The following is a 19,498-nucleotide window of genomic DNA, read 5'->3' as shown; positions in this document are numbered from 1 at the left end:
AATAAATAAGCATGCAAACTATTCATAAGCACCTAGAAGATAATGAGGTGAGGTGGCATATCCAACATGAACTTCCTAATTTGCTTTTATTTTATGGCAGCATTACAGACCTTGTCCATATGGAGGCAGCAACAAATTTCATATATCTTGACTTCAGAAAGATATTGCCCAGTCTCTAAGTGAGTCGGAGAAGCACAGACTACTACAAGAATTACTTTTACACAGGGTGGAAACTCTAGAAAAAGAGACAGTATCATAACAACAACTCACTGTCAAAATAGGAGAAAATATGTCAAGCAGGTTGATCTGTATCCAGAGGGGTTTTTTTAATATTTTAATGAATGATCTGGATCAGGAAGTCTGAGAATAGAAAATGGGACAGTGGAAGCAATGGAAGGGAAAGTAGGACTACTGAATCTGCACTTGGTGTCAAACTATGAAGGACCTTACAGAACAACTTTACGATTCCTGATAATCTTGTCAAATTGGAGGAATATTCTGCAAAGGAGACAGGGTACCATTCAGTCATAATCAGTAATATGCTTGGGCAGGAACAATCTTTTATGTAAATGGAGGGGCAAAAAAACGCAGGGTAATAATTCTGCAGAAAAAGAAAAAAAAAAATGGTTTTCATGAATAACATGTCTGTCATGTCATGTTATTGCTAAAAAATAATACTAAGCCTACTATATTGGGAATTATTTTATATTCTTATATATCTATATACAGGTAGAGAATGAAGGCATTATAGCTCAGAAGACTGGATTCTGCTGCAACCAACATTGCTAAGGACTCAGCAGGAGTTTTGGTCACATGCTTTGAAAAGGATGTGGAAAAAAAAAAAAAAAAAAAAAAAGCACTGCAGAGACAATGAGTGCTGGCAAACATTACCTACAGAGAAAAGTCAGTCAGTTGAGGTAATTTAATCTAGAGAGGATAATGTCAAGGAAGTTGTGTGGTAACAGTCTTCAGATGTGTAGAGATGTTGCTGCAGAAAGGAAGTGAATAAGCTCTTCTGTATGTCTGTAATAGGCAGGGGTTAAAGTAATAGGTTTAAACTCAGGAGAAAAGATTCAGGTTAGACATCTGGGTATCAGGCATATTATTTTTCCCACAACAAATAGAAAATTTAACTCAATTGAGGTTGATTTGTCTCAGTAAGGGGACTGCATGTAATGGGGACTCAGAGAACGATCAGAACTTATCTGACAATTACTGAATTAGATGTTACTCTATTGAGGAATGAAGGAATGAAAGGAAAATTATACAAGTTGTGATGTAGAGAGAGGAAAAGTGTGGAATCCAGTGTAAATAACATTGCAGAAGAAAGATGAAAGGAAAATTGGAGGCAGTATGCAAGAGGAAGCAATGGGAAATAAATTAGGGTGGTGAAAGAAAGCGAGGATGCACCCAGAATATAATAAGATGGGGATGGGGATGAGAAAAGAGAGACCCAGCACAGAAGTCTCAGTCTTAACTAGATCCCATGAGAGGTCTGGGGTATAGACAGAAAGATGGTCAGAAAGATCCGTTTTCTCCTTGATACTTCCAGACCAGCTGTTTTCCAGACATTTCCACAAAGTTCTCTGTTTACATTCTTCTACTTTCAGGAGTGACTGTGAAACCTATGGGGAAAGTGTTTCATCACTTTCTTCTTCCTTATTTTCTCACAAAGGATATAACAAGTGCCTGTGCTTCCTTACTTTCTCACAGCAGTTCATTGCACAGCCTCAATGTTTCTCAGTCACTGTTCTGAGAGATCAACATTTCTGCAGACCTGGCCCTGCTTGCTTTTGGGTACCAAAGAACTAATTACCCTGAAAAGTTTAATAATGAAGGAATCCTGCAGTAGGAGGTTGGAGAATAAAACACATTTCTCCATGGCACCATTCTACTGGCTCGTCTCTTCTTTTTCTTCCTGCAGTCTCCTTCTTTACTTACCACATACTTCCTAAAATCTGCAATATAAGAATCGAGGGTGCCATAGGAAACCATGTAGTTTGATGCTTGATTGCCTCTTCCATCCGCACACAGCCTGCTCTCACTTCAGAAGACATGGCAAGGCAAACATAATATTTCCGAGGGTCTTGCAGTAACATATTGATATCTTTTACTGCTACGGTAGTATAAATATAAATTAATCATTATAAACTTGCAGGGTATAATTGTTTATACTTCAAGAAAGGATGTATAAATAGCACAGGTGGTAGCTCCTTTGGGGCATGTAGTTACATTGCTCCCACTTTTTCTGTGGGAATACAAAAGAATCACCAGCCACAAGGATTTCTTAGGGTAGTGCTAATGTCAGTGGCAAAATGACTGGGAGGAGAACCATCAAACAACGTGTAAGAGGAAAAAAATGAGCCATTTGCTTCCTGTAGCACAAAACATAGCATTGCATTTGAACTGCCAAAGATTTTAACTGCAAGGATCACACATAGGATGTATTTATAGCTTACTGCAAAAAAACAACCAAACAACCAAACAAAACCCAACCAACAGCAACAAAAAACCCATCAAGTTCTTCTTAAAAATATGTTTTCCCGTTAACATTTTTAGCCATGTGTCTATTATTCATTTATTGGCTAATTCTACACAGGTGCATTGTCTTGGAAGTTTATGGCTTTTCCCCCTCAGCAACACTGTTTAATGTGATGAACAATGTTGTCACGATGAGCTCTAATAATTTTCCCCTTAGCCAATAATTCACTGAATTACAGCCAGACTAGAGAATCTTTATGGAGTTAGAAAGAGCTCCCAACAAACCCCATTGTGAGAAAAGAAAGTAAGCACTCTGATGCTTCATTGCCTAGGAAAGGGCTAAGATGACCGTGACACCAGTTCAAAGAACCACAAGGCCAGGCCTACTCAGGTTATTGGGGGGTGGGGAATGTAACTAAACTAAAACACAACTTTTTTCCCATCTTAGGAACACAGCCATACATTAAAAATGCAGAAGTCTCCATTTTTATGAAGCCCTCTTTCTCATGCCCTTTTTTTTATTCCGTTAGGGAATACTTTCTGTCCACCCAACTAGATCACCACTAAAATCAATGTTTTTTTTTTAATACAGGTTGTTTAACTTGGTAGTGAAACTCAGAGAAAAATGGCCTGGTAATGAACATTAAGATATCAGGCTGAAGGAAGTGTCATGAACAGAAGCAAAGCAAGAGCAAACTAATAGCAAGCAAATAGTCTCCAAGTCTTTTATGCAATAAAACTCTGAGATATTGAATATAAAGTCCTAGTTCTGTCATTTTGCCCCTTTAAGTCTATTGCAGCCTCACTTTTAAGACTATTTCCCAATCACAAGGGAAAGAAAAATGAAAGTGGACAACTGTGAGGTCCCAGCAACTGTACAGCGTGTCTCCCCACACCCTGGACTGACACACAGGAACATTCCTACTGTACAAAGAAAATGTGCTAATGAGCTTATTTCCTCCCCCCCTCAGAGATAAAAGGTAGCTTTCCTGAAAGGGAGTTGCTGTTAGAAGTTACCATTGAAGTAAATCAGCAGCAGACAGCAGGTTGCCATCATTTCTGGATTTCACTGAGACCAGAGGAAATTATATTCTTGTTTTGAACAGCAGATAAATTTCTGCAGCTGAAAACAAAATTCAAAAGACTTACAATAAAAATCTACCCCCCTCCAACACTTTAACGTCATTTAACAGGTTCTCTCCACTTCCTTTTCCCTGCTAGTGAAAGTGCACAACTTCAGTAAGAATTCTTCACACAGGGTCTATGAAATCTCAGCTCTCAACCTTCCTCCACTTTTTCATCAGAAATTTTTAAAAAAAGATGAAAGCACTAGGAAGCATTTTTTGATGTCCCAGGGTATTTCCTCCATATCATAAGTTGAAGAGGTTCCACAGACAGCAAAATATTTCTTGGTTTCAACAGTGTCTTTGTAAATAGAAAGACTATTAAATGTTACCTTTTTTTCTTTTTTTTTTTTTTTTTTCTCCTTAGTGATGGCTTGTGTTTACTTTATACAGATTCAGCAATCCTTAAAAAGAAAGCTGTATTTTCTACCCCTCCCAGACATGGAGAATGAAGCAACTCAAGACTTCAGTCTAGCTTCACCATCCATTCAGTTCCCTTGACTGTATGGACCAGCATGTTTGATATGATACGCTTGTAGTTAATGACAGAGTGCCTTCTGGAGCATGAAAGCATGCGTTGCTTAAGCACTGCCTTGGAGCAGTAAAACAGCTTGTATTCTACATGTTTCTCTTTAGGCACAAAAACATCACATTGCCGCCATGACGTTAAAGGTCAAAACCAAATGGTTTATCTAATTGCATACCTTTAACCACCCCAGACGTAGGTCAGACAGGAAAAGAACAGAAGGTAGCTTTTTCCAGGGAGCTAACCATCGTGAGCCTGTCTGCAAATGGAGTAGATGCTGTGAGAACATCTCAGAATAAATGTGACAGACACACAGCTCAGAGGGCAACCTGTGAAAATTTACAAAGCCAACTCATGTGGAGCTGCGAGACAGCAAATCAAAAACACACAAGTAAAATAGTTTTACAGCTGCAGTATACTGTCAATTACTGCATGTTGCCCTGAAAAAGAAAGAGAGAGAGAGAGAGAGAGAGAGACTGCAGAAACAGCAGAAGTTGTGCTGAGGTTTACCACAGAGTCCAACCGAAAGTGAAGTTCCTGTAGAAGATATCAGAATGGCTCCAGAACACTAAATCAATGCTGGACTCGACTCAGACATTTCTGTACATATCTGAATCCATTATCCCACAGATCCTTGGGAGCCTATCACTTTCTTAACCTATATTATGTGGTTGGTTGCCCGCATACAAATATGTCTTTTGATATATATTGTGTAGCTGCCAAATCCTGTATAATGTATAGCTGTACTGCTGTGCTAGGCAGAGATTTGCTTGTTGCACTTAATATGCAAATAGCAATTGTTGCACTGTCTCAATACTACCAAAAACATTAAAATGCAAACTGCAGTTTGAGTTATTACAGGAGACAGTACTGTGAGGATGTTTGACTGTGCAGTTTGTTCAAAAGATTGAAGTTCAACATAATGTGATGTCCATATAAAAATGACTATATCCCTATGATTTTCTGTGATAGAGGTTATTCCATGAAAGCATAAAAACTCAAGATTTTTTTTTTGTTGTTATTATTTTATTTTCTCATAACTATATTTCAGCAGGAGGTATTCTCATTAATTTAGGAGTCAAATAAAACTGCGGTACTGACAGCCTTTCACTGCCAGACTTTGAACAAGTGCTAGCAGAACTTTTTGAAGATTTTCCACCATCAGTTTGTACCCTCGGGAGCTTCCTGGACAATACTAAATTGGTGTGTGTTGGGGGGGTGGGGATACTTACTCTGAATGGTAGAGCTTCAATTCAAAGGGATCTCTAACAGTTTGTGAACAGTCATAAGAAATCTGAAGCTCGGTAAGGAGAAATGCAGAGGTGGACACCAAGCTGAGTAAGAGCCACCAGTGAGCTCCCATAAATAAGGCAAATGGCGTTCTACATTAGGAAGCCACATTAGGAGAAGCGCAGCAAGCAGGACGAGGAAGATTTTTATTCCCCTCTGCTCACACTGGTGGGGCTTGGAGTATTATGTCCAGGTGTGGGCTCCTTCTTTTCAAGAAGGATGCTGAGAGGCAGGGCAGAGTCCAGCAGATGGCTACCTGGGATGACCAGGGGCCTACAGTTAGGGAAAGATGGCCTTGTGTAGTCCAGAGAAGAGGAAAATAAGGGACCATGTAACAGATGCCCACAGCTACTTCAAGGAAAGATGGAAGAGCTGGGAGACTGCAGACAACTTCTGGTGATGGTTTTATTTCATTCACTGCCTTTGAGAGCATGTGCATGTTGCCCAGGGCAGAGGAACAATTCAGCAGCAAATTACTGAAATCATAATTCAGGTTTGGATATTCTAGCAGCAGAGTCATGCCTGACTCACTTACAATGGGGAAAAAAACAACAGCCTCAAACAAACCTGTGGATTTAAAGCTGTAGCTGGCAGCATACATGTACAAACACAGGACAGAGTCCCCAGTGGGTCCCGAGCTGGTTTGGTTTTGGGGTTTAGCAGATCTGACAGGCTTCTGATGTGCTGTTCTGTGGTTTTGATAAACCAAGGGTGAATGCCAAAGCCAGACGTGCCACATATTATTTCCCCCTTCAGGAATTCCAGAAGCTATTTAATCCTCAGCATTTCTGCATTTCTGCAAAGTAACGTGCCACATAGCAAGGAGCTTTAGTGAGTGCACTTCAGCTGCCTGTAGTGGGTACATTACAAAAGCAAAATCAAGCATCTTGCACAGCTGGAGAGCAGCACAGATAAAGCTTTTTAGACACTAGGGAGGTGTTGGTATGGATACTGTAATAATATGCACAGTTACGTATTCTCATACATCTTCACAATTACAGAGAAGTTTCTGCAAAGCTTAATGGGAGTATGGGGATTTTCCATTTTTTGTAAACCAGAGCAGATTTATACAATGCATGTGCCTCAAAGTCATTGTTCGCTACAAAAGAGGTGATCTGCATGTGTGTAAAAAGTGACTACACAAAATCATGGTAGTGACACCCTGCTCACAGCTTTTAATCTGAAAACATCAATTCTGCTCCAGGAAGTCCCTTGAGTGATGGCAGTTTGCTGCTCAGAAACTATTCACACTCAGGGAGAGTGAGGATAGCCCAGGATTGGTGGGTAGGGGATATGAGAAAGGTGAGATGACGATTATTTCCTACGTAAATGTAGTCTTATATCAAGAGATCTGCTACATGTTCTGCTGAAGTCTTTGATATATGCCTGACTGACTCATCAAACAGTTCCTGTCTGGACACCAAAAGAGAAAAGTTTATATCTCTCAGCTGAAGAAAGGTAAATGCAAACCCCAAATTCCGTAATAAAGAAATGAAAAACTACAACTTGAAAAAGTAGTTATATTGACTACCTACTGACACCTATGTTATGCCTGCTGAACCTTAAAGGTTTTTGTATAGAAGCATGAATCATTACAGTATGGACATACGAGTTACAAAATTTCCTATTTTTACCTTTCCTATAATAACTGTAGTGCACACTTAAAGCACACATTTTAGAAGGTGCCGGCAATTCTTGCTGGTAAACCCCAAACTTATAATTTGTCTCCTCTCTCTTCCAGTGCCAACATTACAGTAGTGGCAGGACCTCTTCATCCCATTCCTTAAACAGGTGCAGCCCTTTCCTTATGGAGCTAGGGCACAGACAAGTGATTACTTGTGACTTTGCTTATCAAGTCTCTTCTCCACAGAGAATGATTTTCCTGCTGCAAAGTACTTTTCATATTCTGCAATGTATTCATATTTCTAGGTATACAGCCATAACTGGAATAAACTGGAGCAGCTCCACCAGCACCAGTGATTCAGATTTTAATATTTATTAGTATTAATTTAACACATACTGACTTTGTGATACATTGTGTATTAAAATTGTGTATTGAATTCCAACATTTATTTTCACAAGTCAGAATTATTAGAAATGTCTGTCAATACTGTTTTGTAATATGCCTTTTTGAAACATGTTATTAGGAACTTATTGAATCTATTGATCCAGAAAGAGTAGGATGGTAGGACTGCATTTTTATAGACTGCATGTTGCCTTCATAAGCCAATTGATCTAAACAACCTGCTTCACGCTGGAGCACGACTCTTTCTGCATTAACTGTTATTTTACCTCTGTTATTAAATTACTTTCTAATTGAGATATGTTAGATTAAATCATTTTAAAGACCAAACAAACAGCTCCAAATTTGATTAATTTGCAATTCATGAGTCACACTGAAGTCAGAAGAGGCTTTGTTTAGCAGCAAATTAGTATTAAACAATGCAAGTTCATGTTCATACAATATCACTGAGAACCCCATTGAGAATATGCCTTATACAAATAGTTTCTGACTAAAAAGAACAAATCACCAAGTTTATCAGTTTCTTCTTGATTATACTGTAAAAAGATAGGAATATTCACACTAAATTAATTGTAGTAGCTGAGATGCAAAATTTGGCATCTATAGAAGAGGAAGGCCCATATTCCTGACAATGCAGTCACCCTCCTATTTTTGAAGAAAGAAAATCAACTGCAGTGGAATTACATAGTGGTATATTATCATAAGAGAAGAGTCAGGCCATGACATTCCTTATATTATGGAAAGACAGCTGATAAGGTTGTCATCTGTCCTATTGATAGGTTGTGGGGGACAAGGAGGAGAGGAGGAGGTATTGTTAGTTTTGTTTTTCAGAAGCTTTATTTTAAAATCTTATCTCCTGGAATCATGATCCTACTCTAGGATTTTATCTTTCTTCTTTTAAACATTTTTAAAACCTTGGAGACTGCTGGTCACCAGAGATTGCCTGGTTTTGTTTTCGTTTTGTTTTTTTTTTTTTTTCACTTGAGTACTCCCTGAATTTCTAGTTAACACTGCAAACAACCACTCATACAACTGCAACCTTCCTGATGCAGGAAAGGAGAACCAGCTCATGCTGCTGTCTCCACTCACTGATTCTTTCAAAGGTCACTTGAACGCCTTCTTGTTTGGCAGGTGTTTGCCACCATCTTGTCCTTTCCTTCCCCACATGAATTTAGCAATGTTTGTGTTTTAAATGGCTATATTTAGCATAAGTATTCTCCCTTTTTTAAATTAACCCTGTAGGGTGGGATGGGAGGTCATGACTAGTGACTATACTGACAGTGGATATACTAAACATCATCCCCTTTCATGGGAATTATGCTCTATCTTCATAAAAGACAGATCATTGGTTTAAAGATGATCATGTTAGCTCCCTTCATAGAAAAGAAAATAGGTACTTCCAGAAGTCATTCCTCCAATAGTAAGATGAGTCCTTCTTTCAGAGGAAGTCTAAGAAACTAGGTTAAACTAGGTGCCTCGTAAGTGGCTGCAGTGTGGTGGGACACGTCTCTACCTCTCTGTAAATACTGAGGAATAAAAAAAAAAGCTGCACCCACTACAGACTGAAATTCAGCATGGTGGATAATATCCTTAATGGGGAATACTTGAAAATTCATCCCTGATAACTCACCCAGAATTACAACAACAGGTCACTGAATTGCTATTTATAGTGAAGCATATTATCATTTATCTTACTCAGGCTGAATGACCTTGGGATTTTTTTTCATCAGACCCTTGAAATTTCATTTATTGCCTAGTTTCTGGCAAGGAAAGGAGTCCAGCTACATGCTCTGCTTGCTAATGTGAACATAAAAGCACTATTTGCTACAGCATACTACCTCTATGTTTCAGCTTTTTACCACTGTCCAGTGTCAACAGCAGGCTGTTACTGACAGTCACACTTTCTAAAGAAAGGAGAATCTACTGAGTTTCAAGCTAGCACAAGTGCTGCCTTTAAGCAAGTGCTTTTTTTCTGTTCTTTTTCCCCTCTTTTTTTTTTTTTTGCCTGTCCTTTTTCGTTCCCCCCCCCCCTTTTTTTTTTACATTTTCTTTCCTGTTTGTATTTTTTCTTCAGTGTATATAAGCACGCAGGACTTAAAGAACTACCTTGCTGAATCCTGTCCCTTCCTATCACACGCACCATGAAAAAACCTTTAAAGGTGAGATGTAACCACCCAAAATATTAATATAAAGGTATAAATATAAAACTCATAGTGTAGAGAGCTTCCTTGATCCTGGTCAATTAAAGGTAACCTCCTGAAAAACTCATGGTGTTGTATAGGACATAATCATCACTGCCTTTGGATTACAAATAAAGTTCCTGGCCACATTTCCAGTTACAGATTTAATATGGTTGGGCAGCCTTGAATGCAACAAGGAAAACTTGCCACAACAATTTCAGGATATTCCCTCATTTTTGTCATACTCTATTCAAATGTTTCAATGATCCTAATGCAAAAGATTGTTTTTGTCTTTTTAGTCAGTTGAAGGAAAATGTTTTGTTCAGAATGATTAAACATGGATAGAAAGGGTGAGAGTGTACTTATGCTGAATCTTGAGAAAGACAAAATCTCAGCACACTGAGAGAAATCCAGAAGTTCAATAATGTGTGACGACATCATGTGGCCAGACTGATGTATGATGTTGTATCTTAAGCTTACTGTCTCAGCACTCTCCCTATCCCAGTGTCTGGATGGTATCCCATCACATCCAAAGGGAACACCAATCACTGGTGCAGACAACACAGGATGGTTCACTCCTTTGTTCCAGGGAGCCCAACTTTTATTGTTTTCAATCCAGTGCAGAAGAATATTATATATATATATATATATATATATATATATATATATATATATATATATATATATATAAATATATATGTGTATATATATATTTATTTATTTATTTATTTATTTATTTATATATATTTATTTATTTTTGTGAAATGATGCAATTTGACACATGAAGGAAAACTGGGTTCCCAGGCATTTGCACATGTAGTTAAATGCATAGACACATTGGTACAAGCTAAGGTGCCAGGGCACTCTGGCTCTTGATAACGTGGTAATGTGACCTTGCAGCTTTTATAATATGCTCACTATTAATGCATTTCTTGCACAATTGCTCATAGTTCTTCAAAAGCAAGCCTCAGCATGAGAAAATCAACACAAGTAGTCCTGCCAGTGGGCCACCAGGGTCATCATGTGGCTAGAACTTTTTATTCTGATGTTTCTTTATGTTGAGACAAACTTTTAACTGAAGTGTTTTGTCATTCTTTATTCATAAATGGCTATATTCTCAACACAGCACACAGAACATAGTCCTTCAAACTAATTCCATATTTATATCTGGTCTCCAAGCAGCCAAATCACCTCTCTGCAGAACTGCAGCGTGCTCCTGCAGAGCATCCCATTTGTTCTTTCCAGGCTGCAATCACTTCATCGCAGTGGGCCACTTGATGCCTCACCCTAGCTCTTTCACTCACAGGCATGAATGTAAGTGCTTTTTGACACTAACTTAGGTAGCTATTCAAGTCCTTTTTGTATGGAGACAACAGTAACCCATTACTCCAGCCAAGATTCCTGCTGGAAACTCGGTGAGGCTATCAAGACAGCAGGCACATACCTGCCTCACACTTAACGGGTAAGTTCTCCCATCCATCCCAAACTGTCTCTACATTTTCTGCCAGTTGGCTTTACCTGGTTGTCTGCAACAATAGATGGATGCCTTTTACTGGAGAGCATAAAATATCTAAGGGGGAATTTTTTCTTTAAGTGCTCCTTCTCTAGTTTATTTAGTTACTGCATCTTGCAATGGTACAGAGGATGGTGACATAGACATATTTGACTGCAGCAGCCCCCAGGAGTTAGTGCTTTGGGATTGAGAGCTAGGCCAGACTACACACAGAGGATAAAGTAAGTGTCTGTATTTAGTTCTTTGTTTTTCACAAAGCCTTCTCCAGGAACATCAGCAGAGTTCAACTGGAAAGGAAAAAGCTCTGAATACATTTCCATCCTGGCTCTTGGGCATGTGAGCCTGAATCCTCTCAAATACACTAGAGAGGTTCTCTGAAAACCATGCTTGCTGTGAAAGGCCACAGTGGCTTTCTGTCTACTGCTCTGTCCTGCTGGTCTGATGTCAGGGTGTCTCAAAAGACAACCTCCCAACAGGCTCCCTCACCCTCACAGCCTGGTGCCCCCACCAAGGACATCAGTCCATCATCTGGTGTCTCCCGTCTCTACAGTCAGCCTTGTTAATACCACCAAAATATATTTTCCTCCTTTTGTACTAATACTCCTGGGAAGTGGCATTAATAATTAAACTTACTCTTTTCTCTAGTCATCACACCAAATATATAGGTTAGAACACCAAAGGCTTATAAATAATACTGAGATTTTAATTTATAAAATTGCTTATTCTTTTTCATCACCTACCCCACCCAGTTATTTAATTCCTCAATGTTTTCATCTTACTTCTTCTCTTCCCTACAGTTTGGAATAGGTATTGCTGAAGCAAAATAAATCCCTGTTATTTTCAGATCAGCTCTCTACATTTCTCCTCATTGTTTTAACAAGTATCCATTTCCTTGTTTCATGCACTGTGCAGTATGTGGTCTCCATGGACTCTGCAAATTATTCCCTGTAATGTCTACCAAAGGGCAAACTACTGGAAGCGCAGCATAATCTCACCAAGCCTCCCTTCTTCATTTTAAGAAGCATATATGAAGATATCCAAATAGTATGCCACATGGGGCCTATTCATAACCTAATCAGGCAGTTTCAAATTTGAAACACGTTATTCCAACAGCAGCTTATAGAGGTAGTCGCTAATCATTAGGAAAAATAGATATACCATTTACTGCTGGATATTATACTGTGCACATTCTCTCTGCTTTGTGGATCCATGGAGAAATCCTGACTGTAGGTACTTTTTTCCTGTCCCATACAGTTTAAGGAGTTCTCTGTCAGCTGCTTATGGGCTGTATGCAGAGAATCAGATCTTGATCAGTCAGAGCTGCTGGATTTGAGAGGGTTCAGACAGTTCTCCTGCTTGCTGTCTCTCCAATATCCACCAAGGATCTGCGTAGGATATTTCCTGTATATGAATGGTAATAACCCAATAACAAAGACCGCTGTATCTCTGGATGCTCTTCCAGTATTTCTTCTATTTCATTTCTTTGATCAGTATTTTAAAGACAGATTGTTTCTAAACAATCCACAGTTATTCCCTTCTGCATCTGCAAATGCATTTCATAACAATTTCAAATACCCAATCACACTGGGAAAAAATGATTCTACACTGCTCTCTGGTTTCCAATGCACCATATTGAAAGGTAGCTTTTAATTTTTCAGTGAGAGCCCAGATACCTGATCGCTAGAGTCAGTACTCATGATTTGAGATAAAAGAAAATTGCTGCTATAATTTGGCCTTACAAACCCACTGAACCATTTGGATTCTGCCCGCTATAGTACTTGTGCACAGCTTATCTCTGTCCCTCGTGCATGGCAGCAAACATGCACCAAATTGTATAAATACATGAATACATTTCATTCACTTTTTCCCTCACTCCTTTCAAATCTACAATTTGCATGTACTATGTGTGCATAGCTCCTAGTAAATCACTGTAATCAGAAAACGTCCAAGTACCATCTGGTGTTCGCCAGTCCAGCATGATATTAGTCATAAACCTGTAACTACCCATAGCTTTATGCCTGCTGCTGTTGCAAGTAGGAGCCACTCCACAGCAGCAGTGGGAGAAGTGCTCCCACTTTTGCAAACACACTGGACTCCCACATGAACTTTGGTGGTTGGAGCTGGATGATCTTTAAGGTCCCTTCCAACCCAGACCATTCTATGATTTTATGATGCTAACCTGAGGAGAATAACCTTTAGATTTAGAGAAGTACATAACTTACTACGTGGCACAGAGCTGGTCTGATTCCATATGTGCATGAGGCAGTACCTCATAGCATTTTTTAGATCATGTCTAATCTCCCTTCCTCATAAGCCAGGGTTTTTGCTTGGTGATGACTGCTATAGTACAGTATATGAGGGCAGTTTTTGATTTTGATTTCTAGGCAAGAAGATCATTCTGTAGGCAGATATAGAAGACAGTATCCCAGAGGGAAACAAACAAACAGACAAATAAATAAATAAATACGTAAAGAATCCTGGGAGATGGGGCTATTTGTTGTTGTTGTTTTGTTCATTTTTGTTAGTTTACTCGTTTGTTGATTAATGACTGCTTGTGTTCCATTCATTTCTGTTTTGTATTAGTGGTAAAATATAGGTATGTTCTCACAAAACTGGGATTATTAAGAAAGAGTTCAATGTTGCTTATTGGGTTTAACTGTACATTTGATGCTGTTAATAGCTGGACGTAGTCCAGACTACTGTAGTCTTAAAATTTACCATGAATAAGACTGTAAGCTATTAACAAGCAAAATAAGAGATAATTGAGAGACATATCAGCCACATCTTGATGTCCTGGCATCTATATTGCTAAATCTTGTTCTTGGCCTTGGTATTCTTCAGAGCTTTCCTTCAACACAGAGCCTAAATATTATTTACACTACTTTCAAAAAATTTACTGGTTTTTATTCATTTGTTTTTCTCAGGAGCACAGAAAGGTGACATCTTTCTAATAAGTAGGCCTACAACCAGAGAGCAAGATGAAGAGAGAGTATGCTAAACATCACCCAGGCTGCATGCTTAACACTAATGACATTAGCTTACTGGCAGCCTGCAATAACATACCCCTATAACAGTCTGTCCAGAGATCACAAAACAATGACCCTTCACTTGAAAGCAGACCTGGAACTGTACCCTTTCAATTGCAAATATGTTAGTCATCATTCAAGAAGAATGATTAGTCTTAATGTCAGTAAACTTAGTGACTAACTTAACCATCTTCCCTGTCCGCCAATCTGTTGCGCCATATGTCCAAATCTACAGCAAAGACATGTCTCCAGAGAAGGTGGCATATTTTGTGCCTTGAGACATCTGTCACAGCTGGGGCTATGCTCTGCCTTCTGAAATTCCTTCACCTGTGTCAGCCACTCCATCCCCCATAGGTGACATCCCAATGAGGCCGCTCACAGAGTTATTGAGCTGCTCCAGGTGACAGGAAAATGGGGAATGGTAGTCTGAGGCCTTACAAACTAAAAGCCTTTCTTGAAGCCCGTCAGTATCCAGACAAATGATGGAGCGTCCACAGCCCGGAAGCTAGCCAAGACAAGCTATTATAAAGCAGCTAATAATACAGGAGCTGTAGCACTGACAACAAACATTATATGCAGTGCCTTGATTTATTTGCTGAGAATTAAGATGTGATAAATGTGTAGAAGAGCACTGAGACACAGAAACCGAGGACTCTCAAGGATTTGAGAGAATTTACCGTGCTTTTTTCACTTGGAAGTGAATAGCAGATGCAGTTACATGCATTCACGTAGCTTCTGAGAGTGTTGATTTCTGCATCTGGGTGGTTGGTCTAAGAGGCCTGTGTTTGACTCAGAAATGCAGATCATGGTTTGCTTCTTCCTCAGAAAATTTGATTTAAAAATGCATGCTTCCTAAATTCATCTAAAATATCAATGAAAGTAACTTTTGTCCCTGTAATAGGCAGACATTATTTTTTCCTTTAGTAGGTAGTGGAGCTTAAGGCCAATCCTCAGTGAGGGAGTATAGGAGACTCCTTCATCATGCAAAAGAGTAGCTGAGGAGATGAAGCCAAGTTTGGAGAAAAATCTTGTGATGGGGGAAAGACTAGAAGAGGAAGGATTTTCCTCACTGAGATTTGTGACACAACTCGAGTTAGAAGTTATGTGATGTTCTGCACGCTATTTGAGTACAGGCAATAGTCTGCAAGAGTATGAGGGCTGACCATAGTCCTAAATATTTTCAGGACCATATTTGGCTATATTTGATGTGTGGATCATGACCCTGATTCTCTTGACTGAAATCATATCTTCAGCTGTGTACATGGTTGAGCTGATCTCCTCAAAACTTTGTCTCCTGAAGTAGGTAGAAAATCTCTCTTGCTTAGAACATCTTGTAAGACCGGGATCTCAAGAAAAACTTTGAATATATATTTAATATTTTACAAAATACATGTTATAAATATATATAATCATATATATGGATACTGAATAATAAATATGTAAATACATAATATACAATATGCAGTATACAAATAGGTAATATACAATATACCTATATAACTAAAATTATAAAGCTTTATTTTTATAAGGTATAAGAAAGAAAGAAAGAAAGAAAGAAAGAAAGAAAGAAAGAAAGAAAGAAAGAAAGAAAGAAAGAAAGAAAGAAAGAAAGAAAGAAAGAAAGAAAGAAAGAAACTCAGACATCTTTGATACGATTTTCGAGTTATCTTTTATCAGTTCTTTTATTGCTTTCAGCCTTCCTTGGAAAAAAATAATTGAAGTTCACTGCAGACCATGATTTCTAATACTCAAATGAATTCTTCTCTCCCTCTGTCTCCTGGCAATATCCTGTACAATTTTTAACCCTATTTTTACTTCCAAAAACTACTATGGCTCCATGGCCCTTAAATATGTGTTTTCCTTGTTTAGATCAAAAAGTGATGCTAAGCTAGGCACACTTTACATTTTTTTTCTATTCTCTTTTGCATAGTCCTAGTCTCTCTTGCTATACGTAGTGTAGCTAGGCCAAGCTGGATCTTCTGTGGGGCAGTATTTTTTGAAACACACATAGCCTTCATGCACCGGTTCCAGAGCACCTGAGCGCTTAAAAGAGTGTGTTGTGGTAAGTGGTATAGTTTTTGCAAGAAGCCCTAGCATGTACAGAAACAATTCAAATAAAGAAAGAGGTAGAAATTCATGTACCCATCTGCAGCTAGTCCTTGGAGGTCTGGTGGAGGTCTTGATTTGTTTGAAAGAGGAATGGAACAGAAGAGAGCCCAGTATGTTGCTTCATATTTTAGAAAGGCTTGTGAAGAACTCCAAAAAGCCTTACAAAAATCTGATTATTTGGTAACCCCCAAGGAACACAGTATCTCATAGCTTGTGTATGCTGAAATTTCTTCAAAAACTGTGAATCTCTTTGAACTACAAAATGACAAAGCTGCTTAAGATACCCTTTGTGTGTCAACAAAATATATTTTATACAACAAATAAAAGTTGTGATTATGAAGTCAGGCTATACAAAGAAAAAGACAAGGCTGCAATATAAAAAAAAAAAATATTTCAGAAATGTCATATGCCTTGCTGTCCTTGCCTTGAGTAGCCTGGTCAGACTTTATTACTTAGTTTCAAAAGGAAAATAAAATTTCAAAAGTGAAATAAAAGGGATTGGCTTGTGAAGGGCCACAGGAGATATGAGAGCTGGAGCTGCTGTGTGAATGGAGTAAAAATTGCCATTGCTGGAAAGAATATTAAGAAAAGATACAATAAGAGGCCATGAAATATTGCTTCAGCTCAGGACAGAGAGCTGCAACTCAAGAAAGAGATATTGGAGACATTGCTGAAAGTTCTCCAAAACCATTGACTCAACGTGCAAGAGTATCCAGAAAAGCCAACAAAACCCTCTGCTTCTCTAGAAAATATATTGGTAAGAACATGCAGGGTGCCCAGTACAGAAACTGGCAGTCATGTGCTCTCTGTAAGAAATGGACCCTAATTCTGAACCCTCTGGGCATTTCATACATTCTTATTAAAAAGTGTAGCAAAAGATAATGGGGATCCCTTATTAATACCGGTCTATAAAATGTAAGCAAGTGGACACTTGGTTTATTCCATAATCAATCAAGTGCAAACAAACAAAAATAATAATAATGAAGTTGTTTCACATGTTCCAAATTCATGGAAATGATTGTGAATGACATGGAGTTAAGTAGGTCATTCAGCCCATACTTGAGCCTACCCACCAGATAGGGTAACAGCAAGAGAAATGTTTGTCAGTTAATCCCCGAAGACAGGAAGAGATTCTTTTTGTGCATAATCTGCTAATCACAGTATGATTCGGGTTGGTTTGTTTGTGTTCTGGCACAATTATTCTATTGTCCATGTGGAAGAAGGGAATTAATTCACGGTGTATTGCTGTCACTTTCTGCAAAGGCAAAAACTTTAAGAGCAAGTGTTAAAAAATAAGTAGTAACTTCCATAAATGCAAATGCATTTACTCTTGCTTTCTTAACTGTGGCAATTATGAATTCAGGACAGGTTGCTGTGTTCAGTTTTTCTCTGCACAGATTATTTTGAACAAATTTTCTCAAGTCCATACCTCTCTGATGGTCATGTCCGCCAACTTTTGCTGTTTCTTTTTATTTTCTGTCAATGGATGGAGTGAGTTTTTATTTCTCATTGTTGTTGTTGACTTTGATTTTTTAATTATTATTTTTTATTTTTATTTCAGAGCAACTTGAGGACCTGTGCTGCCAGAGTTGAGCACTGTGCTAATGAGAAATATCTCCAGTAGCACAAGGGAAGCCCTAAATCTAACAGTTGGAAAACATTTTATAATTACAAAGCAGGAATGAAACCCCAGTTTGTGACAATGTGCATGATTTTGTATGAACACTATTTTTACAACTTTTCACCCTGACAGAAAACCCAGGCTTTCAACAGCCAGATTAATGGAAGTTTTAGGACGTTATTGTTATTTTCTTTCTAATTCTAGGTTGCCTTTATGCTAGTATTTAACAAGATAAGTTAAGCCACTGCACAAAAGAGATTTAAAGAAAAAAAATAATAATAACTTCAACTTTCTAGCTTAATAAAGCCTTGAAAATTTAGGCATGTTTTGCTGTTCTGGTTTTCTTCCTCTCCATGACCCTCTTATTAAACATGGATATTGTACTATGAGAAACTCTGATGTGGGGCTTTAGAAGTTACAGCACAGTAATGTTGCCAAGAGCTATTCTGAGTGCTGAATCTCTAAATTAAAAGGAAATGACTGAAAACTCACCTACAATATTACTTCCATGTGAAGTTACAGCTATAAAGAATGTTTTGCTGGAACTCTGATTTAGAGAGACTTTAATTGTTACTGACGTTTCTGGGAGACAAGTAATTGTTTTCCCTGTAGCCTCAACAAACGAGGACGGCTTCTGCAAAATATGAGCAGTTTGAACAAAACTGAGCAGTTTCAGAAACTCTCTTTTGTTCTGCTCGGGGAAAACGCATTACAGAAATTTCTAAACTTTAAATGCTTTATCTTGTAAACCTACTCTCTTACCCCAGTCAGCATCCAAAGCGCAATCCAACTTGCTCATACCTAGATAATACAAGAAGACGATCCACATGTCCTCGTGGTGTTTTGTAAATGCAGGTGCCTGTTATCACAGAATGTACGGCATCTGCAGCATTCTCGTTTCATGGTATCTGTGTTCAGCCCTTGTGCCAGGACTTGACTGACAGCAACAAGGGCCCACTTCAGGTTTTAGAAGTCCCTAACAAAACGTTGGCTTGCAAAGGCTAGGGGAAATTAAATTAAACTGGCAGTTGCTCAATGACCTAATCTTCCTCACTTGCGAGCAATGAATTAGCTGGCTTAGAACAAAGAGCATAGTGTAAAGGAAGAGCAAGAAAAATGTAATGGGAAACATTACATTTAGATGTAGATGTATATTAACTAAATATTCATTCCCCAAAGTGTATCCACAGCTATTTACAGTTCACCACAGTGCCCCATGAAGCAGTTGCTTCCCATCTCCTGCAGCAAACTCTTGCCCACACTTTGGGGCTGTGAAGCCCCTGGGCTCTGTGCCAGGTCCAGCAGGAGAGCCCCTGCAGCACTCATGTCATCCAAAGCCCCACGACACACCCCAGTTGAGCTGCTCTGCTCACGGCTTGGCTCTCAGCTTCCATCCTCAGGCACTCCTGCCTCTCAGCAGAAATACACTTCCTTGGCAGGCCACCCTGTTTCTGCAGCCTTCTGCTTTGCACCATCCTGCTGCAAACTGCCTTAGCTTACTTGACGTGACCGCTTGCCACCTCAGGAACATGTAGCTCAGGCTTTTATTATTGCAGTTATAATGTTTATTTAACTTTATGGCTCTTTCCTTTCGTGGAAGCATTC

This window comes from Anas acuta, chromosome 2 (genome assembly GCF_963932015.1).
Source record: "Anas acuta chromosome 2, bAnaAcu1.1, whole genome shotgun sequence".
NCBI lineage: Eukaryota > Metazoa > Chordata > Aves > Anseriformes > Anatidae > Anas > Anas acuta.
This window is presented reverse-complemented; position numbering follows the sequence as displayed.